Source organism: Penaeus monodon, chromosome 11, assembly GCF_015228065.2.
Source record: "Penaeus monodon isolate SGIC_2016 chromosome 11, NSTDA_Pmon_1, whole genome shotgun sequence".
Taxonomy (NCBI): domain Eukaryota; kingdom Metazoa; phylum Arthropoda; class Malacostraca; order Decapoda; family Penaeidae; genus Penaeus; species Penaeus monodon.
Window position 1 is genome coordinate 19167652 of NC_051396.1, and position 9793 is coordinate 19177444.

The 9793-nt window shown below is 33.7% G+C and overlaps 1 protein-coding gene across 1 annotated transcript in view; it reads right to left on the reverse strand.

Moving 5' to 3' along the window:
• Nucleotides 1-8900, reverse strand: part of LOC119578487 (zwei Ig domain protein zig-8-like) — a 114815-nt gene extending 105915 nt beyond the window's left edge. The window contains exon 1 of the mRNA XM_037926063.1: nucleotides 8796-8900. The gene's annotated coding sequence lies outside the window, so the exon portion shown is untranslated. The remainder of the gene's footprint in view (nucleotides 1-8795) is intronic.
• Between the last annotated feature and the right edge of the window lie 893 nt (nucleotides 8901-9793).

Genomic DNA, 9793 nt, shown 5'->3' on the forward strand with positions numbered 1-9793 from the left:
TATTTCTAAGAGTTGACACACAGTATGGGAACACACGAGACTATGTCTGGGTAAAGCGGCTCCCGTGTCAGGTCAGCCTGCCCAGAGGGGGAGGGCTAGGCCGACCTTACCGTCGGGTGTTGGTCACGAACTGAAGGGTCAAGCGAGATCAGATAACACGTTATCTACGCCCTCGCTGAAAGAATGGTTCCTATTTGGGACTTGGAGCCACGTGGCAAACAGCCACGTGGTCTACTGGTAACAGAAATAGACTAATGTATATGCTATACACCACACACCACACACACACACCACACACAACACAAACCCACCACACACAACCACACACACATATATATATATATATATATATATATATATATATATATATATATATTTATATATATATGTAATATATATACATACATGCCTCTTTTTTAACAGCCATTCATTCCACTACAGGACATAGGCCTCTCTCAATTCATTACTGAGAGCTTATATGGCAGTGCCACTTTTACCTGATTGGATGCCCTTCCTAATCACCCGCGGTTTGTGCCATGGCGTTGACTTCCCCTACGACACATGCGTTTGACTTCTCGAGTCGTTTTCTCGGGCTCGAGCAAGCAGTCAGAACGCAGGCTTTTTTACGACTGCCGCGGCGGGGAATTGAAATCGGGACCAGTGTTCTAACCACTGGACCATCGCGGCAGTCACATACATGCATATATATATGTGTGTGTGTGTGTGTGTGTGTGTGTGTGTGTGTGTGTGTGTGTGTGTGTGTGTGTGTGTGTGTGTGTGTATGCACATATATATACATTAATATATATACATACATATATATATATATAAATAAATATTTATATATATACATATATACATGTGTGTATACATATTTATATATATATATATATATATATATATATATATATATATATATATATATATATATATATATATATTGCCACAATTGTTCTCAATAACATCTGGAAAGACCGAAGCATTACCTTACGGACAAAGCTGTGGTTATTGACCTCATTAGTTTTCCCAATTGCACCATATGGTTCTGAGTGTTGGGTGCTGAAGTAGATAGACAAGAAAAAGATCAATAGTTTTGAAATGTGGTGTTACAGACGAGTACTGCATATTAGCTGGACAGAGAAGAAGACGAATGATGAAGTGCTGAGAAAAATAAATTGTAAAGACCGGCTGTTGTACATCTTGAACAGGAGGAAATTAAAGTTTATTGGTCATGTGATGAGAAGTAAAAGTATTGAGAAAGACTTGCTGACAGGGATGGTGATAGGAAACAGAGGAAGAGGCAAACCGAAGAAAAGACTGAGCGACAACATCAAAGATATTTGGGGGCTGCGATGTATAAGTGGAAAGAAAAACGAAGACGAGTTGAGTGGGAAGGTGGGGGAAAGGGGTCCCTGCCCAAACATGGAATCCGTTTTTTGTTTATTATGTGTTGTTTTAATATTTAAACATTTCTATATGTAATGAAACATAAATTATATAATAATATATATATATATATATATTAAAATTATATATATATTATATATATATATATATTATGCACACAACAAAATTATTGTGTGTTTTTATTATGTAATTATATAGTATAATACGCAAATTAAATAATGAATTATATAGGTATGAAAAAAAAAACAAATAAATGTGTATTATATATGTATAATAAAATAGTATTATAATATATATATAATAATATATAAAATATGTATGCATTTTTTGGTACCCTTTTTTCTCTCTCCTCTCTCTCTCTCTCTCTTTTGTATAATATATATATTAAAATATATATATATATAATATATATATTATATATATATATGAACGCGCCACGCACGCACACACACACGCACTCACACATACATATATGTATTTTCTCTCTCTCTCTCTCTTTATATATAATATAATATATATAAAAATTTTTAAAATATATATATATATTTTTAAATGCATAAGTATAATAGTATATACATTATAATATATAAAAAATAATATATATATATTATATATATTATATGTAAAAATGTAATGTATATTATGTAATACATTAATTATATATATATATATATATATAAAATATATATGTGTGTGTGTGTGTGTGGTGTGGTGTGTGTGTGTGTGTGTTGTGTATGTTTAACACCACAACACCAAAACAAAATATATATACATCGCCACTTAAAAAATAGAGAGTTACACCATGTAATATGTATTATATAAACTAAGCAAAATAAAATTAATTAAATATATATATATAAATACATACAACTATTATATATTATATATATATTTTATATATATAAATAAGAAAATTAATATTATAAATATATATATATATATATATATATATATATATTTTGATTTATATATATATGGGTGTGTGTGTGTGGGTGTGGTGTGTGTGTGTGTGTGTGTGGTGTGGGTGTGTCATAAATACTATTATATATATAATATATTTATATTTTAATAATATAATATATATTAATATACATAAAAAGTAAGATTATATATATATATATATATATATAATATATTATATATAATAAAAATTTATATATTATTTTAAAATATATACCACACGCAACATATAACACACACACACAAACACACACATATATGTATGTGTGTGTGTGTATGTGATAGAAGTTTCCGAGCTCAGTGAATAGAAATAAACACTGGGATTTGAAACCTGAATTCCGAGGGATGAAAATCGCGCTGCAGCCCCCGGGGGAATTTAGTGATGTCTTCATCTATTCTAGAGTTCATTTCCCTGAAAAAGGAGAGGCAAGGCGGTCTCCCTTAAAGTAAAAATCATGCACGATGGCTCACTAGGAGACATTCCCTTTAACGTTAAATTATAACACCGTTTTCTCATCTCCTACAACCCTCACGCCCCCAGCCCATCCTCCCTCCCTGTCAAGACTTGCTATTGAACGTGCAATAAATGGATATTAGCTTATCCTTATCTCCTTTACAGCCACCCAGTTGCAAGCGAAGATTGCCTTGGATGTGAGGTCTCGTAAACCAGAGGGAAATGAACGTAGTTTTCAGTCCTTGGTTATTTCTTTCGTAGCTTCAGTGGGTAGCGAATTCATAAAAAAAGCATGAGTGACTGTTTTCCCTTTTAATATTGACCTTGACCCCAAAGGGAAAAAATTTTCCCTTTGGGGGAACGCAGTCTTAAGCCGAGGAAGCTAAAGAGACACGTAGAATATATAGTTTCTTCATTCTAAGACACTTCGAATCCCCTGGTGGAATATAGTTTCTTGGAAACGATTTCAATGACCTCTTCCCAACATGGAAACTAGGGAGGACGAGATCGAACGCATTCACCTTGTAGAAACGGCATTTGGTGCTGGTGACTATTATTGGCTTGAATTCTCTAAAGAGCCAATGATTTCGAATTATGCAGGGGTTCTTCGCAAATGGAGTTGGTCTTCTTTTTCGTTAGATATAGAGTAGTTTCTCTTATTTTCAGAGTACATTGTTCAAGAGAAATATGAACTTGTGTTTTACTTCGCTTCTGCCTAATTTCTCTTTGTTATATCACCATTATTACTAACGTTATCCTCCTCATCTCATTATGGGTACCTATTTCCTTATACCTTCGTGTCCTTATTTCACGGCCATTGTTTTCCTTATGCCCGTCCCCTCACCCTTTCTTCTTCTTTTTCTCCTTTTTCTACTTTTTGTCCTCCTCCTCCTCCCTCCTCCCCCCTCCCCCTCCTCCAGCTCCTCCTTCCCCCCCTCCTCTTCCTCCTTTCCCTCCTCCTCTTCCCCCCCCTTCCTCCTCCTCCTTCTCCTCTTCCTCCTCCTCTCCTCCCCTCTTCACCACTATCACTGCCACCACCACCACCTCCACCACCACCTCCTCCTCCTCCTTCACCACCACCACCTCTTCCTCCGCCTCCACCTCCTCCTCCACCACCACTACCACCACCTCCTCCTCCTCCTCCTCCAACTCCACCTCCACCTCCACCTCCTCTCCCCCCCCTCCTCCTCCTCTTCGTCAGTCCTTAAGTACGGTATTGTTCAATGGACACTCCCTGGAAGAACCCTCCACTTCACTCCAAAAAGGGGATGTTGCAGTCTATTCACTATGTTCTCATTTGCCACATACGCGAATTGGATAGGTGGAGAGACTGTTAATTTTCATTAGGGATCAAGGGTTAGGCTTGAATTGCTGCGACAGACTCAGGGACTAACTGTGTGTAAGTTTGCATTGGAGCAATATTTTTTTATATATTTTCTTTAGTCACTAGTCTCTCAGTCACTGTCTATATAATTGTATGTATGTATGTATGTAGGTATGTATGTGCATGGATATGTATATGTTTATGTATGTGTAGGTGTATGTTTATGTATATGTATATACATGTATACATACATAGTATATATATATATATATATATATATATATATATATATATATATATATATATGTATATTATATATATGTATATATGCACACATATATATGTCTGTGTATATGTACATATATATATATATATATATACATACATAGATGCATACATACATATACATACACATATTCACACACATGTATGTGTGTATATATGTAATATATATATATATATATATATATATATATATATATATATATATATATATATATATATATATATGCATGTGTGTGTGTAAGTACATATATGAATGACATATGTAAATCATTCACTCCGCCTCTTCGTACTCTCTGACCCTCGTCCTCCTACTCTCTCTTTCCTCTATCATTTTACCTTTTTCTGTCGCCCCTTTCTCCCCCCCCCCCCCCTTCAAATTCTCCTCCCTCGCTTTTTCATTTATCTTCTCCCTCTATTTTTTTCCACAGCCTCGCCCCCGCTCTCCTCTGCTTCCCTTATTCTCGTGCTTCATCTCCCCTTCCCCTCTCTTTCACTTCTTTCTCTTCCCTGTCTCTCCTCTACTTTCTCTTCTCTCTCGCTCCCTTTCTAATTTCTCTCGCCCTCACCTATATTTATCCCTGTAATCCCTCATTCATTCTTTCCCCTTTTCTCCTCTAATTTTTCACTTTTTCCTACTTCTGCCTACTTCCTGTAATCGTAAATGTCACTTCTCTCTTCCGCTTTTCTTTCGCTGGTCCTCCCTTTTCGATTTCTCTCGTCCGCCCCCCCCCCCTCCACCATCCAACCCCTCGTTTTTTTCCTTCTTCTTCTTCCATCCATTCTGCCAATTCTCCCTCCTTCCCTTTATTCTATCTCTATCTATTATCTGCTATCTCATTCTCTAACCCTTTCAATTCACGTTTTTTTCCCCTTATTCTTCTTCCCTCAATTCTGTCACTTATCCCTTTCTCTCTCTACTTCCTCTTCTCCTTCACGTCACCTCAGTCACCCGAAGTATGAATTGCACTGTGAAAGGTGTATTTTTTGTTGATCATTGCAAACGTTGATAATCTCCCCCGTCGTTGCATAAATCGTGGTAAGATATAATGCATATAAAGTTGTCCATTATTGTTAACGGAAAAGTGGTTTTCAAATTATTTAATTATCTTTATTATAAGCGTGAAATTGCAATATATGTGTTGTGATTTTGCCGAAACAGTTGGCAGTGCAAATAAATGTTTTGCAATATCAAGAAAGTATTTTTTTCATGTAATGTTATGTTTAAAAATATAAATAATGAAATGAGTATCCATACTGCCTGAACCATTTATTTAAAAAAAAAATCAATACAGCCTTGCTTTGACCAAAAGAAAAAAAAGGAAAAGGAAAATCAAGCTCCCGTCATATTCAGGCTATAATTCATATAAGTATATAATATATATAATATATATATATATATATATATATATATATATTATATATATATATATATATATATATATATATATATATATATATATATATATATGTATATATATGAAACATTTTGCTTCCGACCCACATAGGAAATCAATGTAGACACACACGAAAAAAAAAAACGAACGTACAAACGAATACTGTATATTGAAAGAAAAATATATGTATATTTATATAAAAATGTATCTATATAATATATATATAATATTGTAGTATATATATGATAATATACTATATTATATAATATTGTAGTTAGAAATAAGTATATTAATTCATAAATATTTGTACACATACACACACACACACACAACACACACACACACACACACACACACACACACACAACACACGCACACCCCACGCACGCACACACACACACACACACCACACACACACACCCACACACACCCACACACCACACACACACATATATACTTATGTATATATATATGTATATATTCATATCATATACTATATATATATATATATATATATATTCATATACATATATATGTATACATACAATATCAGCACACACACAAAACACACACACACTACACACACACACACACACACACACACACACACACACACACACTACCAAACATATATATATCTATATCTATCTATCTATATACTATATATATAAACTATCTATCTATCTATCTATCTATCTATCTATATATATATATATATATATATATATATATATATTCATATATAGAGAGAGATATGTCTGTATATATGAATATATATATACATATATATTCATATATACACTTTATATATAGTTATACATACACCACACACACACACACACAAATATATATATATATATATAATATATATATATATAATATACATATATATATATATATATATACATATATACTCTTACATATATTTATATATACATATATATGTATGTATTACTATATATATATATATATATATACTATATATATATATATATATATATATGGTGGATATATATATGTATATATATATATATATAATATATTTATGTGTGTGTGTGTGTGTGTGTGTGTGTGTGTGTGTGTGTGTGTGTGTGTGTGTGTGTGTGTGTGTGTCGTCGCGTTCGTGTGTGTGTGTGTGTATAACTATATATAAAGTGTATATATGAATATATATGTATATATATTCATATATATAGACATATCTCTATCTCTATCTATCTATCTATCTATCTATCTATCTATCTATATATATATAAAATATATATACACATATATGAATGAAAATATATATACACATATATGCATACTATATGATATATATATATATATATATATATATATGTATATATATTCATATTTATACATATAGACATATATATATGTATATTTTATATATATATATATAATATATATATAAACACATATATATTTATATATATATTCATATACATGTGTACATATATATTTATATACATATACGTGTACGTATATGCATTCATATAGAGGTATGTACGCGTATGTATGTAAGTATGTGTATGTGTATGTGTTTGTGTGTGTATATATACATATATATACATATTCATTACATATAATTATACAAATATGAATATATATAATACATATATATATACATATATTTACATATATGACTATATATATACACACACACATATACGTATGCGTATGTGTGTGTACAATATGTGTGTGTGTATATATATATATATATATATATATATATAATAATATATATATATATCATAATATATATATATATATATATATATATTATTATATATATATGATATATTTATTTATGTGTGATGTATGTGTGTGTGTTGTGTATGTGTGTGTGTGTGTGTGTGTGTGTGTGTGTGTGTGTGTGTGTGTGTGTGTGTGTGTGTGTGTGTGTGTGTGTGTGTGTGTGTGTGTTGTGTGTGTGTGTGTGTGTGTGTGTGTGTGTGTGTGTGTGTGTGTGTGTGGTATGCGTGCGTGGTGTTGTGTGTTGTTATTATATATGTATTATATATATATATATATATATATATATATATATATATTATATATAAAAAAACACATAAACACACACACACACACCAGCAACTGTCAATAAAAGGAAATCACGATAGCAATATCATGCAATAAAACAAAAAAATGATTTACACAAACAGCTATCTATACAGTCCCGACTATGCAAGCACATTCAAGAGCAAGGCATCGCAGTATTAATTTAATTCTTATACTATATGGATATTAACAGCTTGAGTGAGAATCTAGGTCTTACCTGAACCAGTCACCGACTCTCCATATCACACATCACAAACCACCGTCACGCTATTGCAAATTCATGGACTGAATGTTGCGCATGAAACCCGAGTTAGTGGGTACACGGTAGCTTTTCCACAACATAGTACTATTGGATAATTCTTTTCCAAATTGGAATCATGTATTATTTTGCTCGAAATCTCTCTGAGTTGTGTTCAGTTTTTACACCGGCATCGCGTGAGTGCTAATTGAATTTTAACAAAGCCTAACGTTAACAAGGTAACTTTAAGTGGCTGGTGTTAATGACTCGAAGGAAGGTGTGGACGATGACTCGTATTTAAAGCTTCCAGTAAATTAAACATCAAACAATCAGGCAAATATGATAAACCTATATACAGGTGTCGTCAACGCAAAAAAAAAAAAAAATACTGGTTCAGTCAAGTTGGTAATGTGTCCAATAGTGGGACTCGGTGTTTTATACCTAATGATTTTTAAACATTTGTTAACACTATGATACAACTTGCGGTGTAAATTTAATTCCGCCATTTGTGTCTGATGTATCATGTGTGTTGAAATCGAACTGCTAATAGTCACTTTCTTATTTAAAGTATTAAGAATGATTTAAACTCCCTTCCGTCTGAACGATTGGATTAATTGCAATAATCTCTGCACTCTAGAATTCACATAAACTATCAGCAGGTATAATTACACTCGATCTATAAAGATCTACGCTGTGTATAGGCACCCAACAAGAACACAGCATATTTCGACGCACGAGCCGAAACGACACACGCTCTCGCTACGGAGTCTGGCACACAACTGACGCCTCGCTCGAGAGTTGTCAGAGGTAGCGACCCAAGAGCTCTTTCTCGCCCGCGCGCGGCTTCAAGTTTATTAAGGTTCGTCTGCGATAATTCCCGTGACATATGTTGATTCGGATGTTGCTCCTTCAGGAAACGTAGGGACTGTCCTGATCTTCTTTACAGTTGGAAGTGATTCTATGTTCACATGACGCCTTATGAATTTTATATATTTATTTTTATTTTTATTAATCTAAGTTCGAGAGACCGAGGAGCAAAAATGGCGAAAATCGATCGTTAACCCCATCCGTCGAGGGGTGCAAAAGTTCGGTCCGCTGCCCATCGCCACCTTCCTGGCCTTCACTTTATTGATGGCTTGAGTGTTGTAGTGAGGAAAATGACGTAAGTGAAAGAGATTTACGACGTGTAACATGGCGGTTTAGGGTCAATGATCAGCGGATAGCGAACTATGGGTCTGCAGGAAAGTTCCATAAAGGTCCCCGTATCACAGTTCTCTGGTTTATTGGGAATGTAGCTGGTTTTGCATGCCTTAGTTTATGAGACTGAGATCCAACTATTTGCTCTGCCGGCATTATATTACGGTACATGTGCATTTTACAAGCCTATGTTTCGATGCATGTTGTACACAGACACGAAAATGTGTATATTTCATGTATATGCGTTTATTGGGCGTGTGTGGGTGTGGGCGTGCCTGTGCGTGTTTAGGTGGGGGCGTGGGCGTGGGTATGATTGTGTTGGAATACATGCTGGCTCATGTAGTCTCAATATGTTTTAACCACAAAAACAATAACGATACGCCATGCCCACATCCAGATATAACAGCAGGTCTAACTTATCGTGAGCAAACTGACACTTCTATAGAGCTAGAGGGGCCCTCATGAATTTT